Consider the following 18,326-nt stretch of genomic DNA (forward strand, 5'->3'; position numbering starts at 1 on the left):
TGTAAGTATGATATGATAATCATTCTTAAACATTGGTGAGGACTTTAATGAAATATTTTATTTCATGTTGAAAATTGGCTTGAGGTAAACAACAAAATCAATAAAGCCTGGAGAAATAGGTTTTATGTTGAGAGGCTAATCCAGCTAGGCTTATTTAGCTTTGGAGAAAAATCTATTTATAAGTAGTATTAAAATTGCCAACTTTTTTTTTTTTTTTTTTTTTGTAGTTCTGGGGACTGTGCCCATGTGGTAGTCAGGACAGGGGATGGGGATATACCACTGGGCTATATCCTCTACCCAAGGTATGTTTTTTGAATATTGAGTAAATATCCTTTTTTTTTTTTTTCTGGTAGCAGGGATTGAATCCAGAGTGCTTGACAGCAAAGCCACATCCTCAGCCCTTTTATTTTATTTAGAGATAATGTCTTGCAGAGTTCCTTAGGGACTCACTAAGTTGCTGAAGATGACTTTCAACTCTGGATTCTCCTGCCTCAGCCTCCAGAGCTCTTGGATTATAGGCATATATTGAGTAAATATTCTTTCCCTTTAATAACATCACTCTACCAAAGGGGTAATGTTTAAATTATAGTAAGGAAATCGTAACTTGAATATTGAAAATGTTTTCTTGATTGGGAAGTTTGGAATACATTGCTAATAAAGATAGTACTGTTTCAATTTGGAAAAAATTTTTAGATAAAGGGAATATAGCTCTTTCTCAAGGGATTTGAATGAAGGCCTGCATTGAAATGGGGCCATTTACACATTTCAAGATTTCTTCCAACTATAGAATTTCATCCTAAGGTAAAATAAGGTTCCTCTGGAAGTAATGTCACTAATTATACTTTAAAACATTCCAAAAAGATGAAAATATAGAAAAAAATATGATACCCCTATAGATTTAATAAGTATAAAGTTTTTACTATCTTTATTTTGAATTTTTTGAAAAAAAGAAGATTATTCATAAAGCTGAAGGCTTTCTTGGGATAACCACTATCCTGAAATTTTTATTCATCCTTGACATCTATGATTTTATTCTTTTGCTTTATTAGCATACATACCCAAATTTTATAGATAAAACAAAACAGAAAATCTTTTTATTTTGTGTTTTATGGGCTGGGTCTGTAGCTGATTGGCAGAGCACTTGCTTGGCATATATAAGGCACTGTGTTCGATCCGTAGCACCGCATAAAAATAAAAAAGTAAAATAAAGGCATGTTGTCCATCTATAAATACAAAAAAAATTTTGAAAAAAATTAATCTTGTGTTTTAATTATAGTCTATAAAACTGCAGTTATCTTTTTCTAATTTTTTAAATTATATTTCTTTTTTTTTTAGGTTTGTATGCTTGGCATATATAGGTCTATTTAACTCCTTTTATCTTCTGTATAGTATAAATATACAAACCTTTAATGATGAGCATTTAGATTATATTCATTTTCCCCATTATTATAAACAATGCTGAAATCATTATCTTTGTATCTATCTCTTTAAGTATACATGAGCAATTTTCCTAGGGCAAATACTTAGAAGTAGAATTGCCAAATCATAAGGGCAGAACATTGTTAGTTCAATATTAAGAACTGCCTAAGTGCTTTGCAATGTAGTTTTACTAATTCACACACTCTAAAGTAATATAGAAGAGTTTCAGTTTATCCCAATGTACTTTATAATACTTAATACCTTGTTAAGTAGTCAACAAATGTTACTAATTAGTCTGTGTTGTTATTAGACCCTAGTTGATGTTGTTTTATTATTTAAAAATTTTTACTAGTAAACAATAAGATTTAGAGAAGTAATTTGTGCATTTTTATGTTATGAACTTAGCTTGTCATTTGCTTCTAGCTTTAGTTAATGGCTTATTGTAATGTCCTGTTTCCTTCCACGTCATCAATGAATAAAGAATAAAATCAAAGATGGGTCCAATTCTCTTATTTTTCTATCACAGTTTCATCTAGATACAGTTTGCATACCATACAGTTCATCCATTTAACATGTACAATTCAATAGTTTTCAGTATATTCAGAGAATTGTGCAACCCTCACCACTATGAATTATATAGCATTTTAATTACCCCAAAATGAAACACTGTACCCACTTACAGTTGCCCTCTATTCCTCTATTTAGGAAATCAACAACAGTCTATCTGCTGAGATTTGCCTATTATGAACATATATAAACTGAATCATAAAATATTGTGGTCTTTTGTGACTAGCTTCTTTTAACTTGAAATGTCTTCATAGTTCATCCATTTTATAGCATGCATCAATACTTCATTACTTTTATGGCCAAATGACATTACACTTTATGGGTCTACCACATTTGATGGACATATGGTGTTTCCGTTTTTTTTGGATATTTTGAAAAATATGACTGTGAACATTGATGTGTAAGTTATTGGGTGGATATGATGTATTTTCATTCCTCTTGAGTATATACCTAGGAACGGAATTAGTGGGTCACATAGTAACTAATGAAAAATTGCTCAATGTATGTAAATATCAATGACCTGCCAGTCAAAACCATAATTAGAGCCAGGAGTGGTGGTGTACTCAGTGCCTGTAATCCCAGTGGCTCAGGAGACTGATGCAGGAGGATCCCAAGTTCAAAATCAACTTTGGCAACTTAGTGAGGCCCTAAGCAACTTTGTGGGACCCTATCACAAAATAAAAAATAAAAAGGGTTGGGGGTGTGGCTCAGTGTTAAGCCATCTTGGGTTCAATCCCCAGTGCCAAAGAAGGAAGGAAGAAGGAAAGAAGGAAGGAAATGAAAAACTAGAGGCTGAGTAATTTTAGAGTGGAAAGTGTTAGTAAGAAGTTATAGGAGATGAGGTTGGGTAGGTAGAAATTCTTTGATTGATTCACTAATTCATCCTACATTTATTGAAAACATAGTATTGCCTATTGCTGTGAGCTTTTTTGAAGAAACATGAAATGTGATAGGGGAAAATAAGGGAAGAATGATATACAATTCTGGTAGAGAAGTTGTAGGGGCCAGAGAATGATATGTTGTAAAGTAAAATGAGCCAACAAAGTTACAAAACAAATCTTAAAACATTATTTTCTGGCCAGGCGCAGTGACACTTGTAATCCCTACAGTTTGGAGGCTGATGTAGGAGTATCTCAAATTCGAGGCCAGCCTCAGCAATTTAGCAAGTTCCTCAGAGACTTTGCAAGACTGTCTCAAAATAAAAAATTAAGAATAAAAGGACTTGGATATAGTTCAGTGGTCAGACTTCCCTAGGATCAGTCCCTAACATAAAAAGACAAACAACAACAATGAAACAAACAACCAAAACCATATTTTTTCCTTTATGTGAAAAAGATTCAACAAAACCAATAAAAAAGAAATTTAACTTTTAATTATTTTGCATAATGGAGACATTGCAGAAATTTTAACAGAAAAGTGACATGATCAGATTGAAAAAAATGTTTCTGATGGGTGTGGAGGATAGATTGTGTTTGTGTTATTTGGTGCTGATGTATGCAAAGCAGTGAAAAATGGGTGGAAAAAATTCAATGCCTCTTTTATCTCTATTTTAGGCAGGCTTTTTAGAACCATTTGAATTAACACTTCTCTTCCCCTTCCGCATTATATCAAGGAACTGAATGTCAGGCAGTAATCTTGTGTTTTGATGTTGGGAGATGGGGACCTTTTAATAAGTGAAGTGGAAGAGTGCAGGGGGGGGAGGGAGGGAGAGAGAGGATGGGGATTTGGGGAATAATGAGGGTGAAAACTTTATTTAGAGACTGAATAACTAGAAATTCTTTCAATTTTTTGATTAAAAATTTACACTGGATTATTTGGAGACAATATCTATTAAATTAGCTATATATTTCCTTTCCAACTCCAATAAAAATTTATCAAAAGCTATCATCCTTACAAGTGGAATTCTTTCTCATTTTATAAATTCTCAGCACCTTAGTCAACATTTAACAAATATTGATAAAAATAATTCTAAGAGGTATTTCAGGACTAAGAAAAAATAATGTGTAAATATTTTACCACTTCTCTCATAATCTTTTCCCTACTGACATTTGCTATTAGTGATCTCATTCATTATCATGGTTTTAAGAACTAAAACATATAATTTTAAGAATCATCTGTATCCATATATGTATTTGCAGTCATGATCCCTTCTTTGAATTCTCTATTTACTCTTTCTGTAACTTTCTCATTTCAGATTCTCCCTATATGGCAATTGCAATGTTTGCCTGTTATACAAAAGCAAAACTAATTTCAATTAGAAAACTAGGAAATGGATTTTGGGAAATTTATATATACTAGGCTCAGCTCTCATAGAGGAGCTCAATGATTTCGTGTTTCCTTGCTTTGTTTTGATATTTTTTATTTTTTTTGTTCACCTTTCATGTCATTGGTCTCATCTTATGATTAGTTTACATATGTCATGTGCCAAATTAATAAAATTTACATACTTAAAAACAGAAGAGTGTCTTTCTCTCTACTATCTGGTGGCCATGTCCTGAGCTGATTTCCTCCCCCATACCTTTCTATCTTGATGTTCTGCCTCATCTCAGGCCCAGAGCAATGGAGTCAGCCACCTAGGACTGAGACCTCTAAAACCATGAGCCCCAGATAAACTTTTCTTCCTCTAAAACAAAACAAAACAAAACGGAAGAAGATGAATTGTGGGTTTTTTTAAAGAATTTTTTATAACTTTATGTTATGTTATTTATTTATTTTTATGTGGTACTGAAGTTCAAACCCAGTGCCTCACACATGCTAGGCAAGTGTTGTACCACTGAGCCACAACCCCAGCCCTGAATTGTGGTTTTTACAAAGGTATATGAAAAGAAGCATTTTAGGGATCCTGCCTAATCAACCTATTACTCTGGAGTACTCAATACAATTTTTCAAATAGTTTGGAAGACCTGAAAGAAATACTTAAATTGGAACAATAACTTTTCCAAAGTTTTTTAAAAAATAAACAAGTGTTTCTCTGTTTTGTTGATGATAAGGGATACTGAGAAGGCTTAGTTGGGTGGGAGATTTACATAATGTTTGCAGGACTGCAATGGCAAAACTGGAGAAGGAATAGTGAAAAGTTTAAAAGTAAGTTTGAGGTTTATTTAAATAGCTATTTCTTTCACAAATATGTTAAAGTTGCATTTATCTACTGAGTTTGTTGAAAGTCAACAAACATTTATTGAATTATTTTTTATTTTTTGAAATTCTTTAAAAAATTTTATATCTTCTTTTTATTAATTATTCTTATCTTTTATTCTTATTAGTTATACATGACAGAATTCTTTTTGATGTATCATACCTAAATGGAGTATAACTTCTCATTCTTTTGGTTGTATATGATGTAGAGTTATACTGGTTGTGTAACCATATATGCACATAAGGTGATAATGTCCGATTCATTCTACTATCATTCCTACACCCATATCCTTTCCTCTCCCTTCACTCCCCTCTGTATAATCCAAACTGCCTCTATTCCCCCCCCTCTTATTGTGAATTAGCATCTGCATATCAGAGAAAACATTTGGTCTTTGATTTGTGGGGATTGGCTTATTTCACTTAGCATGATATTCTCCAGTTCCATCAATTTCCTGGCAAATGCCATCATTTTATTCTCCTTTAAGTCTGAGTAATATTCCGTTGTGTATACATGCCACAGTTTCTTTATCTATTCATCTGTTGAGGGGCACCTAGATTGGTTTCATAGTTTAGCTATTGTGAATTGAGCTGCTATAAACCTTGATGTGCTGCGTCACTGTAGTATGCTGATTTTAAATCCTTTGGGTATGAAGCACCAAATATAGTATGAGTAACTATATTTATGTGGGTTTGTCTCTATGTCTTCTATTCAGTACCACTGGTCTTCATGTCTGTTTTGGTGTCAATACCATGCCATGTTTGTTTTTATGGCTCTGGAGTATAATTTAAGGTCTGGTATTATGATGTCTCCTGCTTCACTCCTCTTGCTAAGGATTGCTTTGGCTATTCTTGTCTCTTTTACAAATGAATGTCATGATTTCTTTTTCTGTTTCTATGAAGAATATCATTGGAATTTTAATAGGAATTGCATTAAATCCGTATAACACTTTTGGTAGTATGGACATTTTGATAATATTAATTTTGCCTATCCAAGAGCAGGGAAGATCCTTCCATCTTCTAAAGTCTTCTTTGAGTTCTTTAGTGTTCTGTATTTTTTATTGTAGAGTTCTTTCACCTCTTCAGTTAGATTGATTCCCAAGTATTTTTTTTGAAGCTATTGTGAATGAGGTAGTTTTCCTAATTTCTCTTTCAGTTGATTCATCACTGATGTATAGGAATGAATTTGATTTATGGGTGTTAATTTTATATTCTGCCACTTTTCTGAATTCATTTATTAGTTCTAGGAGTTTTCTGGTGGAATTTTTTGGATCTTCTAAATATAGAATCATGTCATCAGCAAATAATGATTCTTCTTTTCCTACTTGTATCCCTTTAATTTCTTTTTTTTTTTTAAGAAAGTTCTTTATTTTCTCTTTCTTACATGTTTTAGTTCATGTCACTACTTAGAAGAAAAGAACTAAATATTTTGGCCTCTTTTTAAAAACTGTTATATTTTGTGATGCCAGGGATCGAATCCAGTGCCTCACGCATGCTAGGCAAGCATTCTACCACTACCCACAACCCCAGCCCTATTTTTTTTTAATTTTTTATTGATGGTTGTTCAAAATATTACATAGTTCTTGATATATCATATTTCACACTTTGATTCAAGTGGGTTATGAACTCCCATTTTTACCCCATATACAGATTGCAGAATCACATCAGTTACACATCCATTGATTTACATATTGCCACACTAGTGTCTGTTGTGTTCTGCTGCCTTTCCTATCCTTTACTATCCCCCCTCCCCTCCCCTCCCCTCCCCTCTTTTCTCTCTACCCCCTCTACTGTCATTCATTTCTCCCCCTTGTATTATTTTTCCCTTTCCCCTCACTTCCTCTTGTATGTACTTTTGTGTAACCCTGAAGGTCTCCTTCCATTTCCATGCAATTTCCCTTCTCTCTCCCTTTCCCTCCCACCTCTCATCCCTGTTTAATGTTAATCTCCTTCTCCTGCTCTTCATCCCTACTCTGTTCTTAGTTACTCTCCTTATATCAAAGAAGACATTTGGCATTTGTTTTTTAGGGATTGGCTAGCTTCACTTAGCATAATCTGCTCTAATGCCATCCATTTCCCTGCAAATTCTATGATTTTGTCATTTTTTAATGCAGAGTAATACTCCATTGTGTATAAATACCACATTTTTTTTATCCATTCGTCTATTGAAGGGCATCTAGGTTGGTTCCACAGTCTTGCTATTGTGAATTGTGCTGCTGTGAACATCGATGTAGCAGTGTCCCTGTAGCATGCTCTTTTTAGGTCTTTAGGGAATAGACCAAGAAGGGGAATAGCTGGGTCAAATGGTGGTTCCATTCCCAGCTTTCCAAGAAATCTCCATACTGCTTTCCAAATTGGCTGCACCAATTTGCAGTCCCACCAGCAATGTACAAGTGTACCCTTTTCCCCACATCCTCGCCAGCACTTGTTGTTGTTTGACTTCCTAATGGCTGCCAATCTTACTGGAGTGAGATGGTATCTTAGGGTGGTTTTGATTTGCATTTCTCTGACTGCTAGTGATGGTGAGCATTTTTTCATGTACTTGTTGATTGATTGTTGTTTGGCCCATTTGTTGATTGGGTTGTTTGTTATCTTATTGTCTAATTTTTGGAGTTCTTTGTATTCTCTGGATATTAGGGCTCTATCTGAAGTGTGAGGAGTAAAGATTTGTTCCCAGGATGTAGGCTCCCTATTTACCTCTCTTATTGTTTCTTTTGCTGAGAAAAAACTTTTTAGTTTGAGTAAGTCCCATTTGTTGATTCTAGTTATTAACTTTTGTGCTATGGGTGTCTTATTGAGGAATTTGGAGCCCGACCCCACAGTATGTAGATCGTAGCCAACTTTTTCTTCTATCAGACGGCGTGTCTCTGATTTGATATCAAGCTCCTTGATCCATTTTGAATTCACTTTTGTGCATGGCGAGAGAAAGGGATTCAGTTTCATTTTGTTGCATATGGATTTCCAGTTTTCCCAGCACCATTTGTTGAAGATGCTATCCTTCCTCCATTGCATGCTTTTAGCCCCTTTATCAAATATAAGATAGTTGTAGTTTTTTGGATTGGTTTCTGTGTCCTCTATTCTGTACCATTGGTCCACCCACCTGTTTTGGTACCAGTACCATGCTGTTTTTGTTACTATTGCTCTGTAGTATAGTTTGAAGTCTGGTATCGCTATACCGCCTGATTCATACTTCCTGCTTAGCATTGTTTTTGCTATTCTGGGTCTTTTATTTTTCCATATGAATTTCATGATTGCTTTCTCTATTTCTACAAGAAATGCCGTTGGGATTTTGATTGGCATTGCATTAAACCTATAGAGAACTTTTGGTAATATCGCCATTTTGATGATGTTAGTTTTGCCTATCCATGAACAGGGTATATTTTTCCATCTTCTAAGATCTTCTTCTATTTCTCTCTTTAGGGTTCTGTAGTTTTCATTGTATAAGTCTTTCACCTCTTTTGTTAGGTTGATTCCCAAGTATTTTATTTTTTTTTGAAGATATTGTGAATGGAGTGGTTGTCCTCATTTCCATTTCAGAGGATTTGTCACTGATATACAGGAATGCCTTTGATTTATGCATGTTGATTTTATATCCTGCCACTGTGCTGAATTCATTTATTAGCTCTAATAGTTTCTTTGTAGACCCTTTTGGGTCTGCTAGGTATAGAATCATATCATCTGCAAATAGTGATAATTTAAGTTCTTCTTTTCCTATTTTTATGCCTTTAATTTCTTTCGTCTGTCTAATTGATCTGGCCAGTGTTTCGAGAACTATGTTGAACAGAAGTGGTGAGAGAGGGCATCCCTGTCTTGTTCCAGATTTTAGAGGGAATGCCTTCAATTTTTCTCCATTCAGAATGATGCTAGCCCGAGGCTTAGCATAAATTGCTTTTACAATATTGAGGTATGTTCCTGTTATCCCTAGTTTTTCTAGAGTTTTGAACATAAAGGGATGCTGTGCTTTGTCGAATGCTTTTTCCACATCTATCGAGATGATCATATGGTTCTTATTTTTAAGTCTGTTGATGTGGTGAATAACATTTATTGATTTCCGTATATTGAACCAGCCTTGCATCCCAGGGATGAATCCTACTTGATCATGGTGCACAATTTTTTTGATATGTTTTTGTATCCGATTCGCCAGAATTTTATTGAGGATTTTTGCATCTAGGTTCATTAGAGATATTGGTCTGTAGTTTTCTTTCTTTGAAGTGTCTTTGTCTGGTTTAGGTATCAGGGTGATGTTGGCCTCGTAGAATGAATTTGGAAGTTCTCCCTCTTTTTCTATTTCCCGAAGTAGCTTGAAAAGTATTGGTATTAGTTCCTCTTTAAAGGTTTTGTAAAACTCTGCTGTATACCCATCCGGTCCTGGGCTTTTCTTAGTTGGTAGTCTTTTGATGGTTTCTTCTATTTCCTCAATTGATATTGGTCTGTTTAGGTTGTCTATATCCTCCTTACTCAATCTGGGCAGATCATATGACTTAAGAAATTTATCTATGCCTTCACTATCTTCTAATTTATTGGAGTGTAAGGATTCAAAATAATTTTTGATTATCTTCTGTGTTTCTGAAGTGTCTGTTGTGATATTGCCTTTTTCATCCCGTATGCTAGTAATTTGAGTTCTCTCTCTTCTTCTCTTCTCTAGCATGGCTAAGGGTCTGTCGATTTTATTTATTTTTTCAAAGAACCAACTTTTAGTTTTGTCAATTTTTTCAATTGTTTCTTTTGTTTCGATTTCATTAATTTCAGCTCTTATTTTAATTATTTCTTGCCTTCTACTTCTTTTGCTGTTGTTTTGCTCTTCTTTTTGTAGGATTTTGAGATGAAGTATGAGATCATTTATTTGTTGGTTTTTTCTTTTTTTAAGGAATGAACTCCAAGCAATGAATTTTCCTCTTAGAACTGCTTTCAATGTGTCCCATAGATTCCGATATGTTGTGTCTGTGTTTTCATTAATCTCTAAGAATTTTTTAATTTCCTCCTTGATGTCTTCTATAACCCATTGATCATTCAGTAACCTATTGTTCATTCTCCAAGTGATGTATGCTTTTTTCTTCCTTCTTTTATCGTTGATTTTCAGTTTTATTCCATTATGATCAGATAAGATGCATGGTATTATCTCTACTCCTTTATATTGTCTAAGAGTTGCCCTGTGACATAATATATGATCTATTTTTGAGAAGGATCCATGTGCTGCTGAGAAAAAAGTGTAACTGCTTGATGTTGGGTGGTATATTCTATATATGTCAATTAAGTCTAGGTTATTAATTGTGTTATTGAGTTCTATAGTTTCCTTATTCAACTTTTGTTTGGAAGATCTGTCCAGTGGTGAGAGAGGTGTGTTAAAGTCTCCCATGATTATTGTATGGTGGTCTATTAGACTCTTGAACTTGAGAAGAGTTTGTTTGATGAACATAGCTGCACCATTGTTTGGGGCATAAATATTTATGATTGTTATGTCTTGTTGGTGTATGGTTCCCTTAAGCAGTATGTAGTGTCCCTCTTTATCCCTTTTGATTAACTTTGGCTTGAAATCTATTTTATTTGATATGAGTATGGACACTCCTGCTTGTTTCCGAAGTCCATATGAGTGATATGATTTTTCCCAACCTTTCACCTTCAGCCTGTGTATGTCTTTTCCTATCAAATGTGTCTCCTGTAGGCAGCATATTGTTGGGTCTTGTTTTGTGATCCATTCTACTAGCCTGTGTCTCTTAATTGGTGAGTTTAAGCCATTAACATTTAGGGTTATTATTGAGATATGGGTTGTTGTTCCAGCCATATTTGTTTATCTATGTTACTAAACATGGTTTGTTTTCCTCTTTGATTATTTTCCCCCCCTTTACTGTCCTACCTCCCACTGTTGGTTTTCATTCTTATTTTCCATTTCCTCTTCCTGTAATGTTTTGCCAAGGATGTTTTGAAGAGATGGTTTTCTAGCTGCAAATTATTTTAACTTTTGTTTATCTTGGAAGGTTTTAATTTCATCTTCCATCCTGAAGCTTAATTTCTCTGGATACACAATTCTTGGTTGGATCCCATTTTCTTTCAGTGTTTGAAATATGTTATTCCAGGATCTTCTAGCTTTCAGAGTCTGTATTGAAAGATCAGCTGTTATCCTGATTGGCTTACCCCTAAATGTAATCTGCTTCCTTTCTCTTGTAGCTTTTAAAATTCTCTCCTTATTCTGTATGTTGGGCATCTTCATTTTAATGTGTCTAGGTGTGGATCTCTTATGATTTTGCACATTCAGCGTCCTGTAGGCTTCTAGGATTTGGGATTCTGTCTCATTCTTCAAGTCTGGGAAGTTTTCTCGTATTATTTCATTGAATAGATTTCTCATTCCTTTGGTTTGGAGTTCTATACCTTCCTGTATCCCAATGACTCTTAAGTTTGGTCTCTTAATGTTATCCCATATTTCTTGGATGTTCTGCTCATGGTTTCTTAACAGTCTTGCTGAGCTGTCTATGTTCTTTTCAATTTGAAATACTTTGTCTTCATTGTCTAATGTTCTATCTTCTAAGTGTTCTACTCTGCTGGTAGTATTCTCAATTGAGTTTTTAAGTTGGTTTATTGCTTCCTGCATTTCTAGGATTTCTGTTTGTTTGTTTTTTATAACCTCTATCTCCCTGTATAGTTGATCTTTTGCTTCCTGGATTTGTTTGTGTAATTCATTTTCGAAGTGATCTTTCATTGTCTGATTTTGCTGTCTAATGTCTTCCTTGATACTCCAGATCATCTGAAGCATGTATATCCTGAATTCTTTATCTGACATTCCATCTGCTGCAGCTGTTACCTCCTCTAAAGTTGAGTTGACCTGCATTGCTTGTGGTCCTTCCTTTCCTTGTCTTTTCATACTGCTTGCGTTTCTTTCTGCTTGGTGAAACTGTTGTGTTTTTGAAAAATTTTTCCCCCTATATATTTATATTGCTCTTGTATAGTTGAAAAGTCTCCCTTGCAGGGTCGGGCGGCGGTCTGCCTACCTTGCAGACGCGGGCGGCGGCTCTGCTCTGCCCCTCCTCCAATTGGTGTGAGGTGTGTACCACGCCCGAGGACCCCTGGGCCTGTTCTGCCGGTCGGTCGCAGGTCTGCCTACCTTGCAGGCGTGGGTGGCAGCTCTGCTCTGCCCTTACTCCAATTGGGGTGACGTGTCTACCACGCTGGTGGGTTGCTGGGCTTATTCCGGGCGCGGGAAGCGGCTCTGCTCTGCCCTTACTCCAACTGGGGTGTCGTGACTACCATGCCGGCAGGTCAGTGGGCCTGTTCCGGGCGTGGGCAGCGGCTCCGCTCCGCCCCCTCTCCAATTGGGGTCATGCAACCACCACCCCGGCGAGCTGCTGCGCCTGCTCTGGGTGCGGGCGGTGGCCCCGCTTCTCCCCTCTGGCTGGACGACAAAGCGAGAGAGACTCGGGTGTCTGTGACTCACCCTCCCTACCAGGAGACCAACTGTTTCTGTCGCCACTGGTATTGATGAAGTTCTCTCCTCCGCCGCTTTCTGATGACATCAGATCTCTGCCATGTTGGTATCCTATGCGAATGGCAGCATTTCGTTCCCTTTGCCGGGTGACCAAAGCCACGGGTGAGTCCTGACCGGCCCTCACAGGCCCCGTCTCAGTCCTGTTGCCACTGCCCACGAAGGCTCGGTTGGTATTTACCTCCACAGTACTCAGCAGGACCCGGACCGAGTAGCAATTTCCGCGGGCTCCTTAGCCCTGGGCCAGAGCAGTTCCGGGAGCTGGAACTCGGCTGCTCCGTGCTCGGTGTATGCTCTGATAAGAGCAGGCTCCAAGAAGCAGTTTCCGCGGGTTATTTAGCACTGAGCCTGAGTAATTTGTCTGCAAGCTGCAGGCGAATGGCAGCCTGAAATTACCTGTTCTATGGCTGAATGAGCTGCGATCAGTCGAAAACAGGGATGGTGACGTCAGCTCTCCAAGATGGTGGCCGCTGGCCTCCTCTGTGGTCTGACCGGTGTGGAGAACCGAATTGGACCGCTTCTTTCCCCCGTCTCGAACCCAGAATTCAGCACTGAGTACGGTGCTTGCACGGCTGGCAGAAACTGCAGCTCTGTATCCCTGCGTCGCTATCTCCTCGTTTCCCAGCGTGCGCCGCAGACTGTAGCCACGGGGCGATTTTCTGAATAAGCAGTGTGACCCTCCGTGCGACAAATCTCTCGCGTTTGAGCCCCCGTAGCCGATCCTCGTGCGATGGAAATCCTTCCTCCAGGTTCCGGAGCACCCCACTATTGCTGGAGATTCCTAACAAGATAGCCTTTAGCCGTCCTGACTCGTCATTCTCCCACACAGTGACGCGGCACATGGGGGCAATGCACTCCCCTCGCCGCCATCTTCACAAGTCTCTAATTTCTTTCTTCTAATTGCTCTAGCTAGAGTTTCAAGGATGATGTTGAATAAAAGTAGTGAAAGAGGATAGCCTTGTCCTGTTCCAGTTCTTAGAGGGAATGCATTCAATTTTTCTCCATTTAAAATGATATTTGCTTTGGGTTTAGCATATATATCTTTTACAATGTTGAGGTATATTCCTACTATCCCTAGTTTTTCTAGTGTTTTGAACATGAAGGGTACTGAATTTTGTCAAATGACTTTTCGACATCTATTGAGATAATCACGTGATTCTTGTCTTTAATCTATTGAAGTGATGAATTACATTTATTGATTTCTGTATGTTGAAACAACCTTGTATCCCTGGGATTAACGCTGCTAGTGTGCACTACCCTTTTAATATGTTTTTATATGCGACTTGCCAGAATTATATTGAAAATTTTTTGCATCTATGTTCATCAGGGATATTGGTCTGAAGTTTTCTTTCCTTGATGTGTCTGTGCTTTTGGTATCATGTAGATTTTATTTTCATAGAATGAATTTGGAAGGATTCCCTCCTTTTCTATTTCATGGAGTAATTTGAGGAATATTGGTGTTAATTCTTTGAAGGTCTTGTAGAACTCGGCTGAAAATTCATCTGTTCCTGGGCTTTTCTTATTTGGATATTTTTGATGGTGTTTTCTAATTCATTGCTTAAAATTGACCTGTTTAAATAGTGTATGTCCTCCTGATTCAGTTTGGATAGGTTATATGTGTCTAGAAATTTGATGATGTCTTCAAGATTTTCTATTTTATTGGCATATAAATTTTCAAAATAGTTTCAGATTATCTTCTGTATTTCAGTAGTGTCCATTGTGATATTTCTTTTCTCATGATGGTTTTAGTAATTTCAGTTTTCCCTCTCTTTCTCTCTATTAGCATGGCTAAGCGTTTATCAATTTGATTTATTTTTTCAGAGAACCAACTGTTTGTTTTGTTTTTTGAATTGCTTCTTTTGTTTGAATTTCAATGATTTCAGCTCTGATTTTAATTATTTTCTGTCTTCTACTTCTTTTGGTGTTGATTTGTTCTTCTTTTTCTAGGGCTTTGAGGTGACTTTCTCTAAATTATTGATTGTATTAATTAGTTCTGTATTTTCTTTGTTTAGTTTTTGTTTGGAGGAGATCTATTCAGTAGTAAGAGAGGTTTGGTAAAGTCACCCACTATTATTGCATTGTGATTTATTTGATTCTTGAAATTGAGAAGGGTTTGTTTGATATATTTATATGCTCCATTGTTTGGTGCATAAATATTTAAAATTTGTTACATCTTGTTGATATATAATTCTCTTAAGCAATCCGAAGTGTCTTTCTTTGTTCCTTCTTATTAGCTTTGCCTTGAAATCCACTTCATCTGGTAAGAGGATTAAAAACCCCTGCTTGTTTACTCAGTCCATGTGAGTGATATGTTTTTTTCCCATCCTTTCCTTCAGTTTTTGGATGTCTTTACCTATGAGGTGAGTCTCTTATGTTTTTTAGTTTAATCTGCCAGTCTGTGTCTTTTGATTGATGAATTTAGTCCATTCATGTTCAAGGTTATTATTGAGGTATGACTTGTATTCCTGGTCAGTTTGGTTTATTTCTAGTTTTTAATTTGAATTAGTTTCTCCTTTGATTGACCATTCCTTTAATGTAGTTCCCCCCTTTGCTGGTTTTCACTTTTTCTTTTTTCATTTCATCTTCATGAAATATCTTATTGAGTATGTTTTGTAGTGCAGGCTTTCTAATTGTGAATTCTCTTAACTTTTGTTTATCATGGAAAGTTTTTATTTCATCATCAATTCTGAAGCTCAATTGTGCTGGATATAGGATTTTTAGTTGACATCCATTTTCTGTTGGAGCTTGGTATATGTTATTCTAGGATCTCCTATCTTGAGGGTCTGAGTTGAGAAGTCAGCTGAGATCTGTATTGATTTTCTCCATATAATATCTGGAATTTTTCTGTCACAGTCTTTAAATGCTATCCTTATTCTGTATGCTAGGCATTTTCATTATAATGTGCCTTGTTATAATTTTGTACATATTGATTCCTGTAAGCCTCTTGTATTTAATTTGCCATTTCATTCTTTAGACTTGGGGAATTTTCTGATATTATTTTATTGAAAAGATTGTGCATTTCTACCGGGTATGGTGGCTCACGCCTGTAATCCTAGTGGCTCAAGAGGCAGAGGCAGGAGGACCACGAATTCAAAGCCAGCCTCAGCAATTTAGCAAGTTGCTACACAACTCAGTGAGACCCTGTATCTAAATAAAATACAAAATAGGGCTGGGGATGTGGCTCAGTGATCAAATGCCCTGAGTTCAATCCCCAATACCAAAAAAAAAAAAAAAAAAAAAAAAAAAAAAAATCATAACCAACTTGAATCTAATGTATGAAATATGATATGTCAATAGCTTTATAATGTTTTGAACAACCAATAAAAAAAAGAAATTAAAAAAAAAGAATATTTGGTTTCATTTTCCTAGTGTCTGACATCAATAGGAGCTTAGTAAATGTATGTTGAATAAAATAAAACTAGCCCCCCAATAAAATGTGTCTTCTTGCAGTGTGGTGTCCTACATCAGTGTCCTCAGACTATGCCTCTCACATAAGCTATGAATCCTGGATGGCATATTGAGTCAGTAGTCAGGAGGAGGACCTTTTTCAGCAATAAGTTGATTTTTTTCTTAGAGAAGCAAAATGTTTTGGGGGATTTTCTATGAAACTATTCCAGAAAATAATCCAACAGTGTCTTGCCCAGTTTTAAATATTATAAAAACAAGATGGGAGAAGGAAGGGGAGGTTTTTAAGAAGGCACACTAAAATTTTTTTCAACCTTGGTCTTCTGCTTTGCCTTCTGCTGCATAAAGTTTTTTTGGAACTGAGCCTCTTTAATTTCATTTCTTCAAAGAATAAAACTAGGAATCCTGGGGTATGTGGGAGGGCTATTGTCTAGGCTTGCAGACTTTTAACTAATCCTTCTTTTTAGCTTTGTATTTCAGTTCTTCAAAAAGGTGATTAACTATTGATTTTTCCATTTCCTTTTAGCAAAGATAATTTTACTAAATTATCTAAATTAACTTTGCCTTAAAATAAGGTTGTTAGTAATATGCTGAAATTATCAGCCATTGTAAAGATAATTGAAGTTATGTGCTGACAGTGGTGAAGTTATTGGAGTAGAAAAAGTTTTATTAAATTTAAGATAAATTAGTAAATATAATTGTATTGACTTCATGGAATACATTTTGGTAATAACCTTTGTTGAGTAATGGTTCTTTAGAATATCTACTTTCTGAGACCCTCAGGGTTATACAAAATTACATACAAGAGGAAGTGAGGGGTAAGGGAAAAAAAAAAAAACAAGGGGGAGAAATGAATGACAGTAGATGGGGTAGAGAGAGAAGAGGGGAGGGGAGGGGAGGGGAGGGGGGATAGTAGAGGATAGGAAAGGCAGCAGAATACAACAGACACTAGTATGACAATATGTAAATCAGTGGATGTGTAACCGATGTGATTCTGCAATCTGTATACGGGGTAAAAATGGGAGTTCATAACCCACTTGAATCAAAGTGTGAAATTTGATATATCAAGAACTATGTAATGTTTTGAACAACCAACAATAAAAATTTTAAAAAAAGAGAAAAAAAAAGAATATCTACTTTCTTAAAGTACTACCTATATAATCAGAAACAATTGATGTAAATAATATGTAGTAGTTTATAATTTTGTTTATGAACTCATGATTATTCAAATAGAATTATTGTGCATATTTTTTACATTAAATGTATTACTAAGTTTGCATTTTTTGAGTTTTCATAACAGTTGTCCAATTAATGATTTAATTTTAATTTTGTCCTGTTACTTTCATTTATCCTGATTAATCACTTTATATTATGATGATAAATAATATGTATATAGCAATGGAGAGAAAAGATTTCTCTTCTTGACCATCAAAAGGTTCACAGCTATCACAAAAGACAGATGAACAAGAAAAAGGCACACAAAGTCATTTAAGTTTTATGACATGGGAACCTTCACAATAAAGACTCAAAGAAACAGAAAACTTGATATATTTTATGCCAGGTCTGATGCAGAGGTGGATAATTGTGGAGAGATATGATTGCACAAAACCGTTATGATCTGTTGGTACTAAATTGTGGGTAGCTCAGCAAGGCTGTTTGTTCAGATTCTTTTTTGTTTCTCCATCTTCAGAGATAAAGACATTCTTTTACTCTGGGCATGGAGAGGACTGCTCTGGAATGATGGTCTTAAGGTCTATTTTTAGGGGCAAGGTTAGTTAGGGTTTGTGGCATGCTTCAGGAGAGAAGGACAAGGGGAATTTTTTCTAATTTCTATGGCCTGTTTCAGGGGAGAGGAAAGTGGGAGAAGGTCAGAGAGATCATCTTTTTGCTCTTTTCTAAATTTCCTTCAATTTAAAATATTCAGTGTGCCTAAACATTATTTTTTGGGGTAGTATATACTGACTCTCATTAATAATAAACTTATTTTAAATCTCAGGGTTTTTGTTTGTTTATTTTTGCTTTCTCTTTTCTCACTGATCCTATTCCTCCCAAAGGGAATTCCTCATTTCCTCAAGTTAACTGTTTCTTCAGTTATCTTTCCTCGGATCCATAGTTGAGTTAGGAAGAAAAGTTTGATTTCCTAATTTTACACAAGGATTGCTTAATATAGAGCAGACATGTCTTTTGGATTTCACCCAGGTAAACTCTCCTCTCTGGGAAGTCAATAGGTTTGCCATTTTCCAAGGTACTTTCCTGGATCCCCAGGAAAATTCAAATATGTAAGAAAAAAAGTTTAAATGATTTGCAGATAGAAAGAAAAAGGAAACAT

The 18,326-nt window shown here is 35.9% G+C and overlaps 1 protein-coding gene across 1 annotated transcript in view; it reads left to right on the plus strand.

Moving 5' to 3' along the window:
- Positions 1-18,326, plus strand: part of Adamts6 (ADAM metallopeptidase with thrombospondin type 1 motif 6) — a 293,953-nt gene that overhangs the window by 39,760 nt on the left and 235,867 nt on the right. The gene's annotated exons all lie outside the window — the stretch shown is intronic.

This window comes from Marmota flaviventris, chromosome 5 (assembly GCF_047511675.1).
Source record: "Marmota flaviventris isolate mMarFla1 chromosome 5, mMarFla1.hap1, whole genome shotgun sequence".
NCBI classification, from domain to species: domain Eukaryota; kingdom Metazoa; phylum Chordata; class Mammalia; order Rodentia; family Sciuridae; genus Marmota; species Marmota flaviventris.